The sequence below is a fragment of the Cygnus olor genome, chromosome 1 (genome assembly GCF_009769625.2).
Source record: "Cygnus olor isolate bCygOlo1 chromosome 1, bCygOlo1.pri.v2, whole genome shotgun sequence".
Lineage (NCBI taxonomy): Eukaryota > Metazoa > Chordata > Aves > Anseriformes > Anatidae > Cygnus > Cygnus olor.
Window position 1 is genome coordinate 92,882,287 of NC_049169.1, and position 24,220 is coordinate 92,906,506.

General features: G+C 48.1%; 2 long non-coding RNA genes across 2 annotated transcripts in view; both read right to left on the bottom strand.

Annotated features, from left to right (window-relative positions):
* LOC121075844 overlaps nucleotides 1-11,405 on the bottom strand; it is a 32,229-nt gene extending 20,824 nt beyond the window's left edge. The window contains exons 1-2 of the long non-coding RNA XR_005823193.1: nucleotides 11,342-11,405; nucleotides 9,851-10,064 (exon numbers count right to left, since the gene is read on the bottom strand). This is a non-coding gene — a long non-coding RNA (uncharacterized LOC121075844). The remainder of the gene's footprint in view (nucleotides 1-9,850; nucleotides 10,065-11,341) is intronic.
* Nucleotides 11,406-20,905: 9,500 nt separating this feature from the next.
* On the bottom strand, nucleotides 20,906-23,516 carry LOC121078876. Its single transcript, XR_005824774.1, has 3 exons — nucleotides 23,231-23,516; nucleotides 22,459-22,584; nucleotides 20,906-21,173 (listed from the first exon to the last, which is right to left on the bottom strand). It is a non-coding gene; the product is annotated as an uncharacterized LOC121078876 (long non-coding RNA).
* Nucleotides 23,517-24,220: the final 704 nt, after the last annotated feature.

A 24,220-nucleotide genomic window follows, 5' to 3' on the forward strand; every position in this document is an offset into this window, starting at 1 on the left:
ACTCTATTCCGTTCAAGGCAGTCACAGAGACTCACTGACCCCTCTGCCCTGTGAGAGAGCGCAGAGCCCTTGGGCTGGGAATGGTCTGGCCCTGGGGACAGCAGGTAGTGAATCAGAGGAGGACTGATTCCCAGCACCTCACATGGAGCAGCAGCTGCAGGAAATTGCTGTTCCACTGATCGCTTCTCAGGAACGCTCCACTCCCACCAGCTCTTAGGGCTAATACTGAGAAACCTCAAGATATGAACACCTCACAGGTAGCACTGTTGTGCCATATCCTACTGGAAACCAGAGAGAATCTGAATTCCTCCCTTCTGTTCCACCACAATCCGATAGCCACCGTGCGCCAAGCACTCACACTGATGGTGAGCAGGAAGGGTATGCGCAAAAACAGTAGCACTGCTGGTACTACGTCTTGTGTGTAGACACCTGGCACTGCGTAGGAGGAAGCAGCAGGACCTTGAAGGAAATATCCAGCAGCATCTTGCTTCCCATATGGTCTTCTCCCTGGTGCTCCAGGTGAGGGACCAACCTGCGAAAAATAGCTTTAAAGGACTCATACCCCAAACCAGCCTTTATCCTGAAAACAAAAGCCAAACCCTGCCCAGGTTCACTTCTTGAAGCACAGAAGAAGGGATGGGTGATGGCTCATGGCCTGCAATCCCACGGTCTTGTTCCTGGAGAGTCCAGCTCCTGCCAAACTGGGGTGGAGGCTGTATTGACTGCAGCCCGCCCACACGCCATGGGACTTTTACATCAGAGGACTCCACTTCATTTGCTCCCTAGCAGCACTGAAGCACCATGAGTTTCTTTGTGTCCATCAGACAGCAGAGCTATTGATACCTTCTGCACAGCAAGCACAAGCCCTGCGTGGGATCCCAGCCACAGCAGTTCAGCCTCGGTCAGCCAGAGCCAGGTCTGGACAAAACAAGTAACCCTCCAGCAGGAGCCCCAAGAATCGGAGTAACCCATCTCTCGGGAGGCCCTTATCAATATACCTGATCTTTTTAAAATCACGGTGCAGGCTTGTTTTGCTTTTAGGAAGCAGCTGAAACCTGCATATGTCTCAACATATTTGAAGGGAACTTCTGCTGAGTAATTCTTCCTCAAATCAGTTTGCAGGAAAATGGCTCACTGGAGACTCCCACATCATGTAATAGCATGTGGCGATCCACAGTCAAAAAGCACTTTCTGTTTTTTTCAGAGAGAAACTGACAAGATCACTCTCATTTTTTTCTGAAATACATTTATTGTAAGTGTTTTTGGCAGTGCAGGAAGTTAACTTCAGAAGGGCAGTCTGAGTGATTCAACTGAGCCAAGCATCTTGATAGTCACTAGTTTCCCCTTCTCCCTTGTCACTTCCTCTTTTGGAGGCATTTACTCATTTTAAAAATAAAGTGTAAGACCTATTTAAAAAGGAAAAACACAGAGTTTTTGTGTTTTTCTTTCCCTGTTTTGAAACTGAGGCAGCTGCCAGCAGGCTGGAGTTGGAAAAGCCAGCTGGGGCTAGGAGGACAGGAGAATCACCGGGTGACCTAAACACCTTGAAAGGAGAGGTGCAACCTGCTTCTCCAGCTCATCGGACAAACACACAGGTAAGAGCAAGACCAAAAGGCAGTGGAAGAGGCAACACTAAACGAATATTCTTGAACCAGCCTGCCTCAGGGGTAGGTGTGCTGCGTCCAGGAAGGCATAAGGGCAAGAGGCCGTGGGGTCTGAGCCCCGTCCTCCTCCTGCGGGAGCCCTATGGATCCTGGTAACTCACAGCGATACCCACGATCCTGCTGCTCCTCTGTGCCCGCCTGTGTGCCACGCCAGTCTCCTGCCCTGAGGCAGAGGCTCACCAGCAGCCAAACACTGCAAACAGGACTGGTTCAACATCCCCGCGGGAACGGCTCTGCACACCCACACGAGGAGACAGCAATGTTCAGTCAGGTGCCAAGCCCTGTCCCTCTCTGTCCTTGGCTCAGCGCCTCACTAGAGTGTGCACGCAGCTCCTCTCGTGAGTCAGCTCCAGCCCCGTGCAGGAGGATTTGTCAAGGCTGTAAGGTCCTGCTCGCTGCAAGGAAGAGCCCGGGCCAAAGCAGCACCAGGATCCCTCATCACAGGTGGAGGGGTGAAACTGCAACTGGAGTGGAAGGGCAGCCTCACAGCAAGAAGCAGAGTCCCAAGCCAGCAAGGTGAACAAGAGGAAAGTTTGAGAACAACAAGTCTGCCAGGGAGACAGACGCTGCCCTTGATGCACCTTGCCACAGGGTGAAGTGGCGGATAAAAACATTTTCTGTGTAAGAAATGAGGAAGGGAGAAGCTTCAGGGCAAGTTGAAGGATTGAAGCAGAGACCCAAAGGGAGCCCCCAGCACCTGTGGTCCGGAGACAGCTGCCATCCCAGGCTCCACACCATGCAGGGCGCCCGGGCTCCCAGAGAAATGCAGGGCCTGCTTGGCTGCTAAAGCAAATCGAATAGAAAAGCAAACAGGAGCTGCCAGCAATGCTTTGACTCCCTGGTTTGGTTTGGGTTTTCACTTCACATTACAGATGCCTGGCCCTTCTCCCCTGCACACCTCCCTGGCACCACTGTCTGCACTGCTCCAGGAGCTGCTGTTGCAGGAACCCTGCTCCACATTTCTTCTCCCTGCCCAGTTGGGCAATCAGTGAAACTCTTGTCAGAGGAGAAAGCAGCTATTGTCTGCTGAATTACCCGGACATATCGGGTGCAATAACTAAATATTTTGCAAGACCTGATCCTGTTTCTGCGTAGATCTGGTTTAGATGAGAGCAGTTTTCACCGGCTTCTGAGGTTAGCAGAACATTTGTGGAAATGATTCCTCAGGTCAGAGAGACATCCTCCAACCTTGTACTGATCAGTAGTTCCCACAACTCACATTACATGCACCCAGCGAGGGACACGGTGTCCCTTAACAGCCCTGCAAACACCATCCCCATCAGAAATGGCACAGGGATGAGGAGCTTGGTTTCCTACCAGGCTCCCCTTTTCCCATCCTGTTCCCTGACGATGCCAGCTCCTGCTCCTCCCTCTTCTCCTTGCTGTGTCGAGGCACAGCCCCATGCCTCGCACATACAGTAAAGCCACTGAGAGACCTGGCAAGGGGAATCAGGCCCAGGTTGCTGTTTCAAGGCAGATCTGTATCTGAAGCAGCATGCTGGCTTGCAGCCTCTCCACCTGCTACATTCACAGTTGTGTTTGCAGACATGCATGTTTTGAGAGGAAAGTTCATCCTCAAGCCAGAAATTCATTAGGGCAGCATTGAGCTAGTTAGGATGATAGCAATCTGCTTTGGCCAGCTCAGTCTGGGCAGGACTGAAGAATTCATTTGAATTCATTTAACAAGTGGAATATTTTTCTGCAGCGATAACAATTAGCTTTCCTCAAAGTGTACTTCAAAATGCTGGGCAGCTGCTGGAAGGGAAACCCCTTGATAAATGACATTTAAGTAGAAGACTCCAGACACAACACCTCCTGCTCGTTGGAAAGGACTCCAGGAGCATCCCACCTGAAGGTTACCTGTAGGTGTGCAAGGAGAACACTTTCCTGATCACAATTAATTGCAGAGGGAAATTCCAACTTCTACCCCTCCTTTCCTCCTGCTAAAGCCTACCTGTTGAAGCCTTGCCAAGAAAATCACTTTGGGGATAAATGCCAGCTGCGACTTTAGTAGCTCCTTAGTTTTTTAGAGAGGCTCAAAGATCAACCCCAGGAAAGATATATCTGATAATAAGAAACTACAGATTCCTGCTCTCCAGCAACAGAATTACTGCTTTCACCACATATGAGATAAGCAACTCTGAGCTGTGAAATGTCTTGTTTTATGTGGAAACAAGGCATTGTCCTAATACGTATAGATCATGGGCAAGACTTGAAATGGCTTTGGTGAACTTTCCACATAGCCTTATCACAAAACCTACCAAAATCAAAACATTGACTCCGTTAACTGTCTTGCTTCTCATCACATGCAGCTTTAAGTATCTGGGAGCTCAGAGTCTACCTTAACCACAGCAGACGCTCAAGGATTTGCTGCCCTCTCCATCCTCCACCATTTAAAAATGCCATTGGGCACCTTCCCACTGCTGGGGATGTAAGCAGACTCTCTTGTTTCCAGCCCAGAACTAATGGGGGTTCATTTCAGAGCTACACACAACAGCCTGCTCTAAATGAGAGGTCACAAGTGGATGGGATTTCCAAATCTTGCTGTGTCAGCTCAGCATCCCTACTTACCCATAACCTGCTTTCCACCTTAATCTACTTCAGTCACAACGTGCTCATTCAAAGAGTTTGAATAGCCAGACGGGGCTCCTTTCATCTCCGGAGGGGTGTAGATAACAAGCCGTTTTGCTGGCAGATCTAGTCGGGGCTTCGCGTTGCCTTCCCGCGCAGTAGCCTGCCCTGCGCGCTTGTGCCGAGGGCAAACCCTCAGACACCCAGAGGCAGCTGCTTGCTGCAGGCAGGCGGGTTGTGCCTGGGAAACACTCGCAGGGATCTCTCCACAACACACCGGAAAGGTCTGCCACTTGATCAGCTGCCTCTATCGGGCACAGCAGCTGTAACGATGGTGCCGTCTTCCTTTAGCACAGCTGAGAGAGTAAATTTGCTTTAAATTAAAAAGGAGCCAGCAATATAGCTTGGCCAGCTACTCAAAGAGAAAAAAAAAATGCTGTCTCTGAAGAAGCAACCAATTTATAGCCCAGCTGCTGCTCATTCAGTTACAGCTGTTTTGAGGTTATAGGCTCTTTTGTGCAAGACTCAGATGAGAAGTTCACTTCTAACATGATAAAAGCTGTGAGCTGTGATGTGGGTATTTTATCTAAGCTAGGCAAGGCATTGACAGAGATCTAAGAGAAAGGGGGCTTTCAGCAAGCAGAACTTCTCATTTTCCAGTGGTGCAACAGAAACATTTGGAAAAGGCTTAGAGAAATTATATTTTTAAATACACTCTAACATCAACCAAACTGAACATGGATCTCAAACCTCAATCTGGAGGCACACAAGCAATAGATGAGCCCTCGTTGCAGGCTCCAACAAATACAGCTGCAGGACAATATTCAACACATGTTGGTTATCCAGGCAAAGGCCACCGCAACACTGACTGTGTGTAGAAGAGCCTTTTGGTGGAAATGACCACACAAGAATCAATCATATAAGAATGTGCATGTGCATAAAAAATACATATGGAGAGAGGATGAGGGTAGTCCAACTACCTTAGACTAGCTTTAGGCATCTAACTTGGGTGCTTATACCAGCCCTGGGTGCTAAGCAGAATATCCAGAAGGCAATTCAGATCCCTGGAGCCCAGGTTCAGGATGTGCCCCCCGGGCGGGCTGCCCGCCTGTGCCCCCAGCCCAGGAGCCACCTCAGGTGCCCACAGAGCATCACATCAAACCAAGGCTGCAGGGCACAACAGGAAGACAAATAGCACCCAGGCCCAAAGAGCTTACCATGCAAGTAGGACAGTGGCTGCAGAAATAAAAGGCACGTAGCTTACAGCAGCTCGCAGTAGAGGACCTGAAAGCAGAACCGGCTGAAATGCTGGTCTCTACTGAGAGGGCCCTCCCCGGAGTCCTGTTCTGCACCTCCACCCACCCCACTTCGCTGACCAGGGACCCTTGCAAAGAAATGCCACCAGCCATATATTCAACTGCTTTTCCACGTGCTGAGACCCCATCTCAGCATGAAGCATGAGGCAGCGCTACTCAACGGTGGCCGATCTTGCACTCCCCACCAAAGCACGACCTCTCTCTACACATCACAAGCAGGAACGGGTGCTTAATTACCAGCAGTTTCAGAGGAGCACCAGCCACCTGGCATGGCACCTCTGCAGAGAGGTGGAGGCCTAAAGACAGAGCTCCAAGCACATGCTTCCACCCTGCTTTATGGGAGATGCTTTTTGGGAGGTGAGACTGACCTTCACCTTCAGACAGCCACCAGCCTCAGTTCTTCTCTGGGACACACATTGCCTATTCTGATTTAAGTAATGGATATCAGGAGTTGGACTATGGCCAGAAAAGCCTGCTGAAGAGCCTTCATTTCAGGAATAAACATTATTCTCTCTAGGCCATCAGCTGCATTTAAGCCACCTGGTTACAAGGGAGAGATTCGTTATCAATACCCAAATTACCTACTGGCATGTGCAAGTCTCTTTTTCATCTCTGCCCTGTATACACACAAATACAGACACACCATCAGAGCGCCTTTCCGCCACTCCCAGCAGCACCTGAAGGTTGAACTTGCAGTCAGCCGTCACAACAAGCAACACTCAGCACACACTGATCCACCATCACCACCTTCAAACATGCATGCAAACCTTCAACGCTGCCATCTCCCCCTCTGTGAACCATGGCCTGGCACCACCACGCTGTGCAGGAGGGGTGGACACAGCATGGATGGTTGGCTGGCCACCTCCCAAGCAGGACGCAGCACCCACTGCTAGGGTCCAGGGTGAAAGAGAGGGACAGGAGGCAGCTGTTTGGTTCATCTCAGCCAGAGACTTGGCACTCTGAGCCAAGAAAAGCCTTCCTGCCACAGCAAAGCTGGGTAATGCATGGAGGGCATTCCTGCTATAGGAGAAAACCCTAGCAGAAACAGGAGGAAGGGCTCAGCGTTTAGTATTGCCATGTTGAGACCCAGAGTCCTGAGCCTGTGGGCAGACTGGTGTCCTAAGCACCAGATGAACATGAAGAGTGTGGAAATGCTGCCAACCTGCCAGGTCCCTCCCATGGTGACAGAAAGGACACCAGGGGAGAACATAGCATTGACACTGATGTGCACCAAGTCAGCTTAATCCCCCCACAAGCCGCTCAACAGCAGGAGTGTCGCTGGAGCACCTGCAGGGTCTCCTAGTGTGCCTGAAACAGAAGACACTGGGGTTTGGCACGACATCCAGGACCATTTTTCTGCTGCTATTGTAAAATGAGGACCTGAAGGAGTCAATGGAGATCTGCTCTTTCACTCCAGCTGAGAAAACAGACTTGTGTTACTAAAGGTCTGCTTTTCTCACACAAATGCTTTATATGATAAAACTTCTAATTAACTATATGGCAAATGCGATGGGAAGACTCTTCTGCTAATTATTTCTATGGCTTTAGGCAACAGAATAAGATCAATATGTACCAAGAAAACAATAGTTAAAGAACCCTGGCAGCTTGGGCTGGAATGTAAATTAACAGCGTGGTGGCGGATGGGAATGCCTTCACAAGTCGGGACGAGGGTGGGACCAGGCCTCGGCTGCGTGGCACCCACCAAAGCCTCCTCTGCTTCCTCCACAAGGCCTTGCAGCTCCCTGCCATGGGTCCTGCAGCTTCCTTTGGGTCTCCCTGCAGCACCTGATAATGCCTTCCAGATAGTGTAGAAGTAATTAATGCACTGCAGTGTTCGGGACAGGAAGGATCACTAGCAAATTGCACGTGTGCACAGACGAAGCCCTCACTGAGGACTCCACAAACGTTCACAAACGACATGTGGAGTTGCCTCCTCCCTCCCTGCAACGTGCACCAAACCTCCCCAACACCACACACCCCAATAGGCAAGGGCAACCATGTCCTGGACATCTCAGGCAGTGCCACACAGAGCTCAGTATGAGCCGCTCACCTCTCCCCAAAACCTCGGTCCCTGAGCGAAGCACCATCCAAAGTGGGAAGGCTGTGACAGGGACCGCAGAGAGCAGCCACATCTGCCATCAGATCAGATTCCGCAGGATATAAACTGGAGATGCAATTTTTACAGAGATGAAAGGATGTTTTGCTGCAAAGCAAGGCTGCCGAATGCAGCCCCAAGCTGCAGTCTGAGGCCAACAACTTCTTGCATTCCTGAAAGTTCATCACTTGCCTCCTGTGGACAAGCCCCCTTCAGTGGCCGTGTCCCCTCCATGACTGAACTGTATAATGAAAAAATGCATTTGAACTTCTTTGTATTCATCTGATTCTATCTTGTTTTCAAACTTAAAGACATCCTGAGTAAAAAAAAAAAAAAAAAAAAAAAAAAAAAAGAGATTCATGTTGTAAATAGAGTAATTGAGGAATAGGCAACTGCAGAAACAATGTCCCAAGAACCTGACCAGAGACCTCTACCATACAACAAAACTATTTTGAAGCACAAAACCTTCAGAAGCAGAACAAGTTTCACAAAATGCTTGCTTGTATTCAAGAGCAAAGTCTATGCTAGGAGTTGTATTGCTTTAACTCTATCAGAACGGCCAAAAGGAGGAAAAATGATCTTAGCAACTGTACAACTACATTGACGTAAAACCGCTCATTATTTCTCACCAGGGAATAAGTTTCTGGATTCAGTTACACTGGTATGAAACTAAGGTTTGTGCTGCGTGGCTCTGTGACCCCTCGTTAATAGTGAGCAAGCAAGGGAAGACCAGGTCTAAGGACTTAAAACCTAGGGATTTGTAATTTAGGACCCTCTGTTGTGCTGAGCCCACTTCCATCATCCTTGGACCTGCATTCCAAAAGCCGCTGAAAGCTTAGTTAAAGCTGGGCAACCAAAAACCAAGCCAACCTAGGAGTTCGTTATGTTGGGAAGCCTCAGTACCTTAGCTTTGTTTGTAGGCCGCGGAGTTAGTTTCATTGATCAGAAGGCGAGATAACGATTTGAAAAACAAAACCACAACCACTTGTTAGCTGTAAGCTCCTTCACATATGCTGCATTAATTCAAATGTGAATTAGGCCGATTAGACATGGAAATACAGCCCCAGCGCCTGGTGCTGGTGGAGCAGCCTTGGCTTCCAGGCTCCCCGTCAAGTCAAGTCCCATCCTGCCGCGTTCCCATGCCAAGCTGGCAGTGACCCACTGCTGCCAGCAGATAACGCCGGCTGCTGCACGAGAAGGCGCATGCAGAAGGCATGTCTGGCGAGTAGGCTCTCATGACTAACATTTCGTTTCTGCGATAACACGCTAGGCCACCTACACAACTAGCCCTCAGAATAAATACTTTGCTGCACGGGTTCCCATGAGCAGACTGATGGAGCGCTAGATAAACTGCTGTCGCTCTCACAGTGGTTTGCTAGGTCTGGATTATCTTCCAGATCTCACACACTGCTCTTGCAGCACTGTTTTCTATTGGTATTAGGGTTTTTTTTGTAGTTTTTTTTTTTTTTCCCAGTCAGTTCCACTGCTTCATTATCCATTATTATTATTTTAGACTGTTCCTTGAAACCTGTGTTCGTACCAGTATATAGCACCGGGCCCAGTCTGCCCACCTCCATGGCAGCATGCTCCTCCATGGGTCAGCACTGCCCGGCAGCCGATGGCATGGTGGTTTTCACCCCTGGGCCATCACAGCCTTGGCTTTACCGGCCAAGGCCCAGTACCTGGTGGCCACACTATCCAGGCACATGAGGACCATCCTTCCCCACCAGCCAGCCACCCTACACACAGCCCAGCTCCTCCTGGCATTCCCACCACCACGTTGTCCTCTCAGGAGGGGTCTCAGCATGTTGCTGAGCTCCCAAAATGCCCACACGAGCGCAAACTATGGTAGGGAAGACTGGATAGCACTTTGAAGCCCCTTTCCATTAGGCCACAAACACCCATCTGGCTCGGCACATAGGTCTTCCAAACCAAACACTCCAAACCGAACACTCCACAGCCCCCAGTTGGTGAAGACACTCTCCACCTCCTTTCCACCTTTTCCCTCCCTCCCGAATGTCTCAGACCAATGTGTTTTGAAAGGCATATCCCATGTGTCTTTACTGTCATCACATACCAACAAAAGCATTTACAGCTTCCAAATCTTCAGCAACAGGAGTTTCTTGGCTTTCAAATATAAGATTACAGGCTTGTTCACAGGAGTGAATTTACATCAAAGCGAGTCTTTGGCATGATTGCATTACCTGGCACAAAGTAGGCATGTCCAACAGATGGCTTTTCCACCAGCACAAGTCATTACTCCCATTTCCTCCACATGATGCTCTCACCTTTGTCGGTGAGTAACTTATTCATCGCTCCTAGGCCCTGAGCACTGCAGGATCATTTCTGCAGCTCATGATGGGCAAGCTGGGAAAAGCTACGCAAAAATCACCGTGCCTCACATCAGGGGCCACACCTCTGAAAAAGAGGGACTTGAAAATCCACCCTCACCAGGTGTCAGGGAAGGACAACACAGAGAAGCTCAGTGCAGAGCAGGGGTGGGAGACCCAGGACTACAATCATATCTAGGGACATGATCATGCCACCATCACTTGCATGACAGGAGCCCATCCTCTGAAATATGCCACGTATCTGCAAAATCACATGGGAGTTTGGGGAAACTGGGTTCCTAGCGCCAGCTGGACAGCCCGGCGGATAACAGGGGCAGGGTACACCAGAGGGACCAGTCCCAGAGAGCAAACTGACAGGAGCAGTTTTCTCATTGGGTTTCCCAATGCCTGTCATTGCTTGGTCAGGGTGGCCAACAGCGAGGAGGGCACAGAGCCACCTGCATGTCTCTCGGCCACCAGCACTCATAGAGGCCAGGCTCTGTGCAGAAGCCTGGGTGGACCACCACAGCAGCCACAGGCAGCTTTATTTCTCAGGGATCTTTAAACCAGAACCACCTCATCGCTTTCTTGTTTGTATGAGGAACCTCCTTCGTCCCATATCTTTAATTAAGAGGCCTGTGTGTTGGTTTTTTTTTTATACTGTGTGGTAGCTTTTATCTAACAGGTATATGTAAAAAGCGTGCCTGGGGAAAATCATATTCATGGGAACAAACTTAACAAAGCCACTTTAACCCGGCTGCTTTTTTAAGAAGCACCCCAGGGCAATCCCTTGAAGATATTTGTGCTCCTATGGTGAGTTAGAGGCTTCTGAAGACTCCCACTAGTCCCACTTCCCTTTATTCTCCTGGGTACAAGCACTGGGAAGCACCACTGTCCCTTTTCTCTCAGACTAGGGCATTCATGACGAGCTGCTTTAAAGCAAGAGGATGAGCTCCACCCTGCAAGCTGCTGAGCATCACCACGCTCCCTCGCAGCACCCAAGGAGTGCTCCAGCCAGCCCAGGGGTTTCCAGCAAGACTGTGAAATGCTCCCAGGACCTGAGTATCTACCTAAAACACAGCTGGCAAGGCACCTCACGGGCCAGATACATGCTGCAGGCTTTTGCCAGAAGAGCTGTCAGTCAGGGACCAGGATGCCTGGCTGACCCAAAAAGTGCTGTGAAGCACAACACAGCCCTGGCAAAACCTGGGGGTGGGGAAAGTTTAGGTTAGGGCTAAAGATGGAACAAGTATGGGTATTGGGTTTTTGTCTGCAATATTTCATCATTCCTTTTTGGATAGCATCAATGTGCGATATCATTTCTAGACTGGATTTAAGGGTCTGTTAAAAATCTGTAGAAGCTACCTTAAAAGCTTGGTCCATATGCTACTGAAGTCAGCATCAAAAGGGTTTCCCACAAGGATCAGCCTCTTCCAAAGCAGCCCAACGGCTCAGGCCCATGCTTTTGTGGGGAAAAGACCCATTGCAAAAGGAGGGTCAGACACACTCATGGTGATGACACAGTCCTGTTGCCAATTATGCCAGCTGTAAGTACTCAGAAATTAGTAGCCAGCCCCTTCCCTCTCCCCCACATCAATCTTTCCCATACCAGCTGGGGGGAAACAACAACAACAACAACAACAAAAATACCATCCCCGCAAGGCTAGTTTATAAATTCGAGACTTTAAGACCAAAAAAACCCAAAACCCAACAACATCTGGATGGTTTCCCTTCAGGTGTCTAAGTGAGGGGAGTTTTCCAGCCACAACCCCAAATGTTTTCATGCTTTTACCGCAACCTCGAGGGCCAATTCAGCTCCCTCTTGCTGGTGGGATGGTGCACGAGGCTGTGCTGCAGCTGACACCCTGGGCTGCAGCTTGCAAGGGAGCAAAGATGAGCAACACAGCCCGGTGCATGTCCTGTGACCCAACCACAGAGGCTGGCAAAGCCCTACAGGGCTCCCCAGCTTGTTTTTGCCCTCTGTAGATGTGGAACCAGGTTGCAAAACCGGGGATCTGTGCTGCCCATGAGATGGTAGCATGATCAAAATGGGTGCTGTGCAGTGGGCCTCGAGCCAAGGCTACAAACAGCCCCAGCCCAGAGAGATGCTCGTGCTTGTGCTCCCTTATGCACGCTGGAGGAGGTACCGGGGTCAGCACTGCTTGTTCTTGGGACACGAACATGTTGGATGCAGCCCCCAGTCAGACCCACCGTGCTTGTGACTGTTCCTGATGTTTTTCTGATTACAGCACGGTAGGAAGTGGAGAGAGGAGGCAGGAGACAAAGCTTGCTCATGGCTGACAGGTGACAGAGCCTGTCCGGCTGCCTCGGTGCGCAGAGACAGGTCCCTGCAGCCCCAACAGTCACATCCCCTTGCACATTTCTGGGAAAGTGAGCCAAGGAGCACTGAGCATCGACATTATTTTCCTGGACCTTATATAAGATACAAACATGAATGGCCAAGGTCACTCTCTTTGACTACTTTTAAGCCAGGTTCTGTTTATGCAGCCCTGATGCAGCGGTCTCACCATTGGTTCGAAATGCACATGCTTCTTCCATGACCAGACACAGCAAAAACAATCCCATTGATCCCCTTGTGTTGCTAACACCAGAGGAAAATTCCTGGAAACGCAAACAGACCTCGCAGGAGGGCTGGAGCATCTGCTGGTGTCACCCTGCCACCAGGTGAGGTTTCCAGACTAGATTACCAAAAATACAAGAATGTGCATATCGGCCAAACTGGGGAGGTTGACACTGAAGGTGGAATGGGACCACTGTTGTTGTTATTATTTTTATTATTATTGAAAAAGTAGTGTTTCCAGGAAGATTCAGAAGCTCCAGTCTTACAGCGGACTCCACACCAAAGAGCAAGAAGTGTCTGTCCCTGGGAGCTGCTGAGCTCATCCCAGAGCACACCCGAACAGCCTGAGGCAGCACAGATAAAGTCACTGATGCATGTCCTCATGTTCTGCCACCAGCTTGTGCTGTCTGGAACAAGCATCACAGGGCTCAATCTCCTCAGACAGACAGACAGACACCGGAGCCTACCCTGAGCCATACTTTTAGCTGGGAACAGAGGGACAGTATTCTGAATCACACATCCAGGCAGTTTACACTGCAAAACACCTCCAGCCCAGCGCTGCACATTTAAAAGTCGGGCTACTCTGAGCTTTTGTACCAAAGGGCTATGCTGATGGGTGAGAGGCAGAGAAGTGCTGCAGAGAGGTAAATAAAGGGAAAAGCCTTAAGAGGTTCACAGCTGCCCTGATATAAAAGAATCATCTTTCACGCTGATAAAAATAATGTTACAGGCTCTGATAAGGATAATCTCTCAGGCTTTGATAAGAGTACAATAAGAACAAGCCTTTTACAATGCAGCATTATTGAACCACAACCCCATCCTGCCCAGAAATACCCTTTCTAGATGCCGCTGCCTTTTGTTCACCAGCAGCAAAAGCACTGGGAAGGACTGCTCTAGCTTTCCTCCCTGTCTAGCAAATTTGAGCAGCACAGCCAGGAAAGGACTCGATGGGCTCCACCCTATTGAATATGGAGCAATTCGCTGCAAAGCAACTAAAGCATGCAAATAATTGCATTGACTTCAAATGAAATTATTCCTATGTTTAAGTGCTCTACTGAATCAGGGCCAGAGTGCTCGGCATGCTGGAGTATCAAGTCTCAAATGTTTTGGAAGGCTTTAATTGAGAGGGAATGGTTTGGGAAATAGGGGGGAGGAAAGTGGGAGGGAAAGGAGTTCTCCTACTGAATAATAGGCCAATTATTTCTGTGGAAGTTTTTGATGGGTATGAATAAAGAAAATAAGAACGATGGAAGGTCTGAATCTCTTTGGATGTTTGCATTAACTGTCAGTTACTACCTCGTATCCACTCTGACCCAGAAACTGGACCAGCTGTACAGTTATGAAATTGATTTAATAAATATATCCTGTATGAGCTTATGTGCACAATGCAACCTGCTTTCCCTCTGTATTTCTGTAGCAATACAAGAATGCACTGAGCCAGCCTACTGCTCTTGAAGGGATGGATGCTAAAGATGCCTGAAATTCCGCACATCCCAAGCTGAAGATAGCAGAGGGTTGTTTTTTTGGTGGAGCTTAAAGGCCAGCTGAGCAGGAGCACTTACCCATGCAGATGAGGGCCACCTGTAGCACCAGGGGCAGTGCAGGTACCCAAAGGCAGGCACAGAGCTGCTTTGCTGGGTCAGTCACATCCACAGTGGCAGGCATGGGGACGGCTCTCCCAGAGCCACTGGCTTGGCAGGACAGAGTAAGGAAAAGCTCCACAGAAACGCCCGTGGTGGCCACTGCTGCTTACAAGACAGGCGTTTGGCTGCAGCCACCCCGATATCCTGCAGGTGAAATTAAGGAAAATGAGAGAGGAGTACGGAAAGCCATAGCCTCAGCTTTATGCTGGAAGACCAGAAGCGTCCTTTGCCACATTATGCTCCTTAAGACCTTGTCCCTAGGACCTGGACGTACCAAGCAGCTCGTTCCAAACCTCTCCCAGCGCAGCGCCGACTTCCCGTCCTGACAGCAGTACATTGCGCTTCTCACGTCTGATCTCGGTTTATTCCAAAAGCAACAGATGAAAGCCGGCGAGCATTAAAGTAAATAGGAGTTTTGCTTTCAACCACATTTGGAGCAGAATTTGACCCAGAATTAAAAGGACACTTTCTACTGGGGATCCAGCAGGTTTCTGATGCTGTTCCAGTAGCTCCAGGAGGCACACCTGCTCTTGGATCTGCATGGCAATTTCTGTGGTTTGGCCACTGAGGATGGTTTTATATTATTTTTAAGCACTACCATTAAAAACAAGGAACTTTTTTTCTCTTTTCCCTCCACTTCGCATGTTTTGCAAAGAGCTTGAGCAGAACCAAGTAACCACACAGGTGAAAAAAGCCGTACAGAAAATATTCTCAGCATTGTGCGCAGGCAATTCCTCCTGCAGTTGTTTGGGATGCCTGACCCAGCCTCGGCCTCTCATCCAGGGACCTTTTCCCCAGACACCAGCCGCTGGAGACCAACCCTAAGAGAGTCGATCGTGCATGGTGTGCTCCCTGGGGGCCTCACAGGCCTGCAGGCCATGCCTTAGCCTTGCTCCTGACAGGAACTGGGTGGCTGTGGGTGAAGACAGGCCAGCAGACCCTGGCAGCTTTGCCACCCACCCGTGTCCCCATGCCACCTGGCATGCAGGGAGGCTGAGGCCTGATCCTGAGGCGGGCTATGGCTGAACTCTCCCCATCATTCATCCCCAGGGTACAACCACCACGTAAATAACATCAGATGGCTTTTGCTGTGAGTGACCAAACCAGAAGGGAACTCAAGGAAAACATTGAGAAAAACACTTAAAACCACTTTGAGCACTATGAAGCAGCCATTACAGCAGTTTTCCACAAGTATTGCCAATGGTGCAGAGAATGATTCCAGTTCAACACAGGGCGGGGGGGAGCATAGTTCATGGTGAAATGATTATGTGGGATGTGCTGAGAGTTAAGCCAGTTTAAAGAGAGACTTTAAGTCAGTGAATGTGATTTTAACGTCATTATTTTGGTCAATAACAAAAGTGTGTAGAGCACACACGTGAAATGGTGCTCAGACAGATCCCCAAAACATGGTTTCTACATAGATGTGGGAGAAAAACCCCACAGGACTAAAACAGAACAAGGGCCACAGGCAGGAGTATTTCACTCCAAAAGAGATTAAATGTCCCTTTCAACACAGCCTACTTACAACGGGACTCCAGCACCAGGGGGATTTTCAGCCGTCTGCCACCAGGATATTGGGAGCAGGAAGAGCTGAGCACACCGTCCCTGCCCAGGAGCTGACTGCATGGCTGAAATTGGACCCTGCTATTTGCGTCATCACCAAACAATTAGTAAATGCTTCAGGTAACTCAGGCCATTCCCCAATGCTTTTGAACATGTTTGTGGCCGGATAAGGTCTGTCACATCCCTGGTGTCAACACGGCAGCTTTGCGGTGAGCTCTGGCACATCAGCAGGGCTCTCTGCCCGGGAGGCTGGTAAAGTCGGTGAAGCACAGCTGTGGGTGAAGCACCCGCAGCTTGCCAATGCTCACGCCGGTCCGTAGGAATAATAGCACAGGAGTTGCTCCCAGATCCAGGTGAATTTTTAGCCCTTCAACAATCAAAGTGGCTAAAAAGCTATTTCTTGGCATAGGAAGAGCAGTAACATAGCAAAATTGGGGCCGTTGTAGAAAGTGCTCTGACATTTTCTACAGTTTTCATGATTCACCCTGTATCCAAAGGGAAACATTTCTATTACGTGTTGAAAATTGGCTGATCCACATAACATCTGCGAGACGTGTTTCCTCTCTGTCTGGCTCAGCAGCTCTCAGTCCTTTGTTGCTCCATCAGTGGGTAGATGCATCTATGACCACAAAAGTCAGTTGTCCTCTCAAAGAAGGCTGCAAATCCCACTTCTAGCCTGAAAAAAAGAGTCAAGTGTTTTTAAATCAGATACGTAGGCAGTTTTTCATCTAATTTCAAAAACAAAGAAGGAAAACATAATATTACTGCCATTTCCATCAGTTCGCCTTTTGGATAGACTTGGGTAGCCCAAATCAGAATTCACCATCTCCACTAGCAACAAATGCTTGTAACCTTTTTGCTGGGCCAAGTTTTGCAATAATTTTGCACTTTTCTGGGATATCAGAGAACCCCCACAGCCACACACACCAAGACACATGGTAGAGAGAGGTGTAGAAGAGCCATTCGGAAGATTTTAGGTGTCAGGTGTGGCAGTGAGATACCACACCAGATACAGAGGTATCACCATGCATGAAGGACATGCAAGGGGCATGAGCACACAAGGCAGCCTAAGGACAGCAGCTGTCAACAGGTAGAAAGCACCAGAACTTACAAACAAGAGCTTTTCAGGAATTAATTATTTTCCTCAACAACAAACCTTCAGAAGTTCACAAAGAGACCAACTCCGGTTCATGTAAGATTTTTCAGCCCAAACCCACAGCTTTCCATTAAAAATTATATACTGTTATCATAGCCAGAATAGCCAGAATCACTGCTATAAATGTGTGGAAGAGCTAGTCAAACTCTGTTTCAAGTCTTAAATAATCCCTAACGATTAGTTTGACAGTCAGTTGAGCTCAAAGACAAGATAATCACTGACTTTCATGGTTTTTGGATTAGATCTCTAATAGACCCTGGCATCTGCTGCCTTGTTTACAAACAAAACCAGGAAAAAAAAAACTCCTAAAAGAACAAGACAGGCAAAGGAATACAAATACTAGAGAGCTGGAAGGGAGACCAACTACTTAGTAACACCACCATTATCCAGTAACCATGACCAGAAAAAAAAAAAATTGTTATTAATGTGCACATATTAATTCTAGATGCCTCGTACATGTAATCCTTAGATGTTTTCAGTGGATTAAATCCACTACTTATGTAATAGTCTGGAGATGAGTGGAGCTACACCCACCGTGGTTTGGGTTCCACTTGTTTTTAGGTAAACCCTGACTTCCCTCTATTCTGCATATCCCTCTTCCAGGAGCCAGAATGTGAAGACAAACTGTTTTCCTTGCTTTACTATCTCTAAGCTATATTGTCATAACATTCAGATCCAATTCCAAAAGGCTGCGCAACTGTAGCAAATAGCCAGGATGGAAGACTACACTAAGCAGGCTTGATGATGCATAAGTTACATGTACAAGTATGCATTTGTTTTAACATATAGCCAGGGTGTATTATATTTCTGTGGCATATATGGAAGTTTCAGAGACAGCAGAGGCATTTGAAGCAAATGTAAGCCCCTGTTAAGAAACACAAAACAGACATTGCATGTGTATTTTCAGACATAGTATTTGTCAGCATGGATATTTCAACTTTCATTCTGCATATCAGAACAGGGCTTCAGCTGTCTGGATTTTACTAGTCAAGATATCCTCAGCATCTTGTCTTTTTATGCAGAGTGGTGTGGTCTGGTATGCAGCAGTATGTGTACTTGGCCTCTTGAATTACCCAATGTTCCTATTGTCCATAAGGAACAAGAAGTCCCTTTTCACTCAGTTCAAGCAAATTATCAAGGGAGATGGCATTCTACATGCAGTCTCAAAGCTCTTGCGTACTTTTGCTGCTTGCTGTGAGCCTACAGCCAAAGTCAGTGTAGGCAAATATTTTTCCATCCAAGATTTTTTTTTCCATTCTACGGCCATAAGCCGTTAGCAAACCATGTCAGTTTTGGGAATTAAGCCCTACCAGAAATGAAGAAGGGCATGAAATGCTGGGAAGGGGAAGGCTCTAATCAGAAGGAAATATCTCAAAATTTAAAAAAAAAAAATAATTAAAAAGGAAATGGTGAGCAACTGGCTATCTTAAACTAATCCAAGTATCAGTGAAGCATTCAGTGCTTCCTCTTCCTCTAGATAAGGTTGCATACTGACACCAGAGAAACAGACCCTTAAAAATTGCTTCTTATCAATTTTATTGTCATAGTTTCTGGCCTCGAGGAAGTGATGGAAGTGAAAAAGGGAGCCAGAATTCATTTTATAACCTATCATTTCTCATTTCCGTTTTCCATCTGTGTGGTACACAGGGCTGAGAGGACTCTACATCAGCAAGTGACACTGGAGTACCCCCGGAACGATGACAAGAGTTGGTTTGAAGTTAACACTTGAAGTTCCAGCAAGCTGCCCTGATGAATGAAAACAAACAAACAAAAAAATTCGGTTACAGACTTTCCATGAACACACAGATCCTAGTCCTACTTTTATTAGGAACTTGCTGCTGCAATCCAGATGGACAGGCAGCCATCGACCCAGGGCAGCAGCCTCAGCCTCTCCTCAGGGGGCAGCACGGTCTTCAGGGCTCTTTGGGGAGCATCAGCATTTTGGGCACCCCATCTTGCTCAGCTGATGCCACACTCCACTGGCAGACCTGGCTGCACTGACCTTGTCTTCACTGTCTTCAGTTGACTTACTCACGTTAATTGGCATTACTCAAGATCTGGGTGTAGCTTGGATTCATTGTATAATAACGTTCCTTTGCCATTCCAGCTGTTATGCAGAACCCAAATATTTAACTGACTGCACCTTATTTCAGCTAAACAGTTGACAGAAGCATCCACTGCAGAGCACAGATGGGGCTTATTCCTAAATCATACAAAAGGGTGGGTTTTTTTTCCCCCTGGACGGATCCCATATGTTGTCCAGCTGCAAAACCAAACATTATCAGTCTAGTAAATGGATGTGCAGCAAGTCAACAGTGCATAAACTCCTAAGGCTAATAGGGAATTATTCTGAATAGGCAGAAATTAGTTTGACTTACACTAGGGCGAGAATTCTTAAAAGGCACCAATTTGCTCTAAAACTGGAGAATAAGGTCAAGCCATCAACTCTCCTTGTTTCCAGATTCATCCAGCAACACTGATTTTGACAGTGTGGAAAGAACCTGGAACAAGATCACATCTGAATTGCTCAAAATCTCACCCTGCAAGACACAGCTCGAGATCCCATGTTCCATGATTCACCCCACCTACGAATAATGTTGGCTCCATCCAAATTATTCCAGCACACCAAACAAAACCATGACGTACAGTCAATGGCAGAGCCGGCATTGCAACGCAGTGAAGCAGCCTGCCGTTTCACTGGTCAGCCATCTATTGTTTCCGACACATCTTTCTGAGGCCTCTACCTGACCCGTACATGGCAGCTTTCCCAAATTTTTCCTGCAAGAGTGGAGAAGGGGAAGGCCTGCTGACTAAGCCAAAATCCAGTACCTAGGCTTTGTGCAAGAAGCAAAGCAGAGCCCTGAATCCTTACAAAGCCATACCAGGGGTGGCACAGAGCACACTGCCATGCTGCTGCCCGCCATCCCCACCACCTGTGGCACCCAAACTCAGCCTGTGACACCCCGAGGCACCCAAACACTCGCCCTCCATGTGCCGGCAGCACGGGCAAGAAGAGGAGCTGTGCCTTTCTCACAGCACAAGTAAGTGGAGGCTGGGGAATATCCAGGCTGGCAACAGGAACATCACCCACCTACCCAGAGAAGGATGAGTCACCTCTTCCTCCCTCTGTAAACAAAATATTTGAAACCCTGGTTTAGTGGTAAATTGTGACATGTTTTCTTGGTTCTTCTACCAAGGTGCTCGCTGTCGGGGCCAGCACCCCACACATCATTTGCGAGGTGAAGAAGCGCCAGCGCAGAGCTCATGAGTGGGAAGGACCAGGTTTCTTGAAGAGCAGTTTTACTGCAAAGAGTGACTGCAATGCAAAGTTACCTCTCCTCTGTGGGCTGTGCCTCTGCAAGGTGAGTCAGAGTTTAATAGATGCCTTCGGTGACCGAGATAAGTTTGCAGGGCCAGACCTGGGCTACGAGCTGGGCGTGTTCTGCATCCTCAGCTGGGCTGTTTACCCCATTCAGCACAAGTCAGTGGGACACCCCGGAGATTTCCCAGGCACAGAGATGGCATGACACCCCATTTTGTCCCAGCAGGGCATGAAGCAAAGCCACCTGGGCTACTTGCAGCCAGGTGTTGAGATTTGGAGAGCCTGGGACCAAGATCACCCCCTCCCACACCAGGAAGACTCATGCCTGACGATCCCAGCGACACAGCAAAAGCCACATCTCATGCAAGGAGCCTTTCATTTTTAACTGCATTGTATTTAAAGCACCTCCTTTTATTGCCTCCAGTTGCATTTTGCCTTGCAATATTAAACACAAAAGCAATCACCAAAAGCCTGCCATTAAAATGCCATAGACCCAATTTCTGCTTTGCACAACACTAGGAAATTATAATAATACGTCACCATGATTTCTTAACAAAATGAATGGTCAGTACTCGAATGAGAGATATGGTAGGTTTGGAAACAAGCTCTGCCATTTTCTTCACCCCATGTGTGCCACATTACTGAACTGGGTTACTGTGGATTACAAAATTTTCTCTGAAGCATCACGTTTTGGTCCCCTCCAGACCCACAAGCATGGACAGTAGCCTGAAACAACAGGTTAGTATCACAGAAACGTGTCACACTTAAAGTCACCTGAAAAAGGAGGGAAAATGCAGGTTTTCCAATTTGCTTCTTTTTGCATTGAACGTCCTTTTCACTATTCCCCTCCAGAGAAGGCACTGGGATTCTCCAGCTAGCTTTTGCTGTTAAACATGACTCGTCTGCCACGCTTTTCCCTGAAGGCAGTAGACCTAACACAGAGAGAAACATTGCAAAACAGAAGAAAATGCTTGTTGGAGACCTTGTTTTACCACATAGCTCAAATGCCTGAAAAAACTTGGAAAAACACTTAATCCTTGTTTTAAAAGAAAAACCTGCAGATTACCCTTCAAAGCCAAGGAAACCTAGTCAATGTACCTAAATTCTTCATCAAGTCCTTGAGGATTTTCCAACACACCCCATGTATTTTTAATGTAGCCTGATAATCTGTTTTAACACATAACCTGTCAGAAGTAGGCTGTAGCTTGAGAATGTCATCGTTCATATTTAATTAAAAATTCCTAATTAACGTTTCTTCCCTTTAGAGTTTGAAAAAGAGCTTGGAAGTGGGACATGGGAACACCCTAAACACAGAGGAGAAAAAGCAGAGCTCCAAACTGCCTTCAGACGAAGTCATTCTTCCAAGCCCCTCAGTTCAAGTTAACCCTGTGTTAGCACTGGGCTGGTGAGAGCAGCACTCTGTGAGAGCAGTCAGTCTCCAATTCCAAATCAGGGTGAAGAAAAAGGAGGGGAACCAACACAAGCCTATTTACATGGTCAGATCCATCTTAAGAAACCAACACCCAATTTTTTACATCTTCCACCAGGCCTTTCCCTTCTTCTGTGCTTCTTTGGAGGACACATTCACAATTCAATTATCCACACTTAGGGGCCCATAAAAATGAAAACAAGCTGTAGTCAGCGCACAAAGGCTGAGTAAAGACAAGGCCCAAGGACAAGGGCTTTGACGTGCTGAGATGCAACACCAGGCTGAGCAGCAGAGCCAGACGTTGAAGGTGCAGATTTCCCAGTTGGAGAATCCATCCCTACTAGAGCAGGAGCGAGGGCTTTGGTCGGGATTTGCCTTCTGTGTGGTGCATGCAGGGAGAAGCCCTATGAATCACAGTGTGTGCTTTCCCAAGGGTTTCTCAGGAGATTTGCAAGTCTAATCCTAATCGTAGCTTGCTCCAGCATGGCCACTGGCAGGAGCTGCAGGCATACCACCCCCTCACGCACCACCCTCGCACCCCCCAAGCAAACGTCCAAGCTCCCTGCCGTCTCTTGTCCCCAGACACTCACGTCCTGCAGCTCCAACCAAGTGCTCTCGTCCACCTCCACTGTCTGGGATCCAGCCCCATCTCTCACCTTTGGGAGCGTTGGATCTGCCATTTACCAGTTGCTGGATCTACCAGTTAGCGCACTGGTGGAAAGCAGTAATGGCCCCATGTCACACCTCCCTTCCCTCCCCATCATGGCCCTGGTCAAAAAACATCTTACACCAAAACCTCTCTGAAGCAGCCATGATGCTTGGAACGGTCTGAACCTCGCTTCCACTCTCTTCTCAGCCAGCCAGCTTGCCCAGAGCTGCCCAGCTCCTGGGTGAGAATTCAGTGCTGTGCAAACCTGAGGACAGAAGAAAAGATCTAGGAGCTCAGGAACATTAGTTTATGCTAAGAAAGGCAGGCAGCAGTGGGGTAGCAGCACAAGGGATGCAGCCTGGGCCAGCACCAGCAATGCAGGTACATGTGCACCACGTCCCACCTGGACAGCCCAGACCATGCCTTCCTCCAAGAGCAGCCACAAAGCATGCTGGCTTCGCCCCCTCCCACAAAATTCTTGCTGCAGTCAAGCTTTTTCATAGAAAAAGGGATTTCCTAGCAGAAGGTGGCTTGGTTCCATCGCAGCTCATACTTTCTAAGAAATGTTTTCCAGTTTCCTGAGCAGTGCTAGGCAATTCCAAGAGAAAACACCCAGCGGCCATTTCAGCCACCCTCCTCCTGGATGGCCAAAGCCCCCACAGAAACCACCATGGGGTCAGCAACATGGGCCTGCACCAGCCTATGATTAGTGCCCACTCAACCGGATCTAAAGAGCAGCACGCTCACCTTCAGTTTCCCAGCCAGCCCACTTTGGTACCAAACTCTCCATGCAGGACTTCTGCATCCCTCACACAACCCTCCCGCTTGGTGCTGGGCATCACTTGTACGGCCAGTACCCTCCGGTCAGCCCAGCATGTTTTGGAAAGAGGAAAATAACCTGGAGCACTCACATGGCATTGAGCACCTTGGACATTCATACAACCTGCAGCTCTGTGGTTGTTTTGAAATTCATGCCCTGGCTAAGTCTCACCAGTGACAGAGGAGAAGCAGAGTTTTGCTAAAGCAGCACGCCTGCAGGAGGAAGGGATGCCACTGGGACCAGATGTCCAAATCTTCAGCCACCAACAGCTCTCCATGGCCAGATCTAGGGAAAGAGGAAGGAAATATGGGTACAAAACACACAGAAAAAAATTACCCCAAGAATTTGGTCAGACTAGGAAGAGCATACAAATCTTTTTCTCTGAAAAACCCATTGGTGTCATTTGTGGAATAAACTGCCGTCATTTAACAGTTTGCTCAGCCCTCCAGATTGTCGCTGACAATTTCATTTTTTCAGAAGAATTAGTCATGCAGTAAATTGTTACACTTGAAATGAGAACCACAATCGCCAGATTATCACTCATCTAATTAAAAGCAACCTAAGTATTTCACACGATACAAACAGTACGGTATTCACGTGCCAAACATCAAGATACAGAGCGCTTTGGAGTTTGACGTCAGTTTTTTTGCTTCAATCAACATTTGCCTTTTAGGTCAATACATTTTGATGTTTGCCATAACAGAAGCTAGAACCAACATGCTTATTCTTGCAATTATTTTGCTTAACCCTTTCGGTGTCTGGAAGAAGATTTGCAAGAAAAAATGGAGAGTTGAATAAGAGCGTGCAGTCTCTGTGCGTGGCCTTTCTCTCAGATAAATCCAGAAAAATGCTGGTGCAGTTCTGTTATCTGGAAGAATCGCACTGTTCCTTGCCAGCGCTGGCACAGAGTATGCAACAACACTGCCAGTAATATTAAATATCACTAATAGCCCACCTGAATAGCCGGGAGACAAACATTCAGTTATTAAAAGCGATGGTACAGAATTGCCTAATTAAGCCCGGTAGCTTGCTGTTTACAGTGGGCTGGTGCCAAAAGAAGAACACAATTTTACAGCTTTTA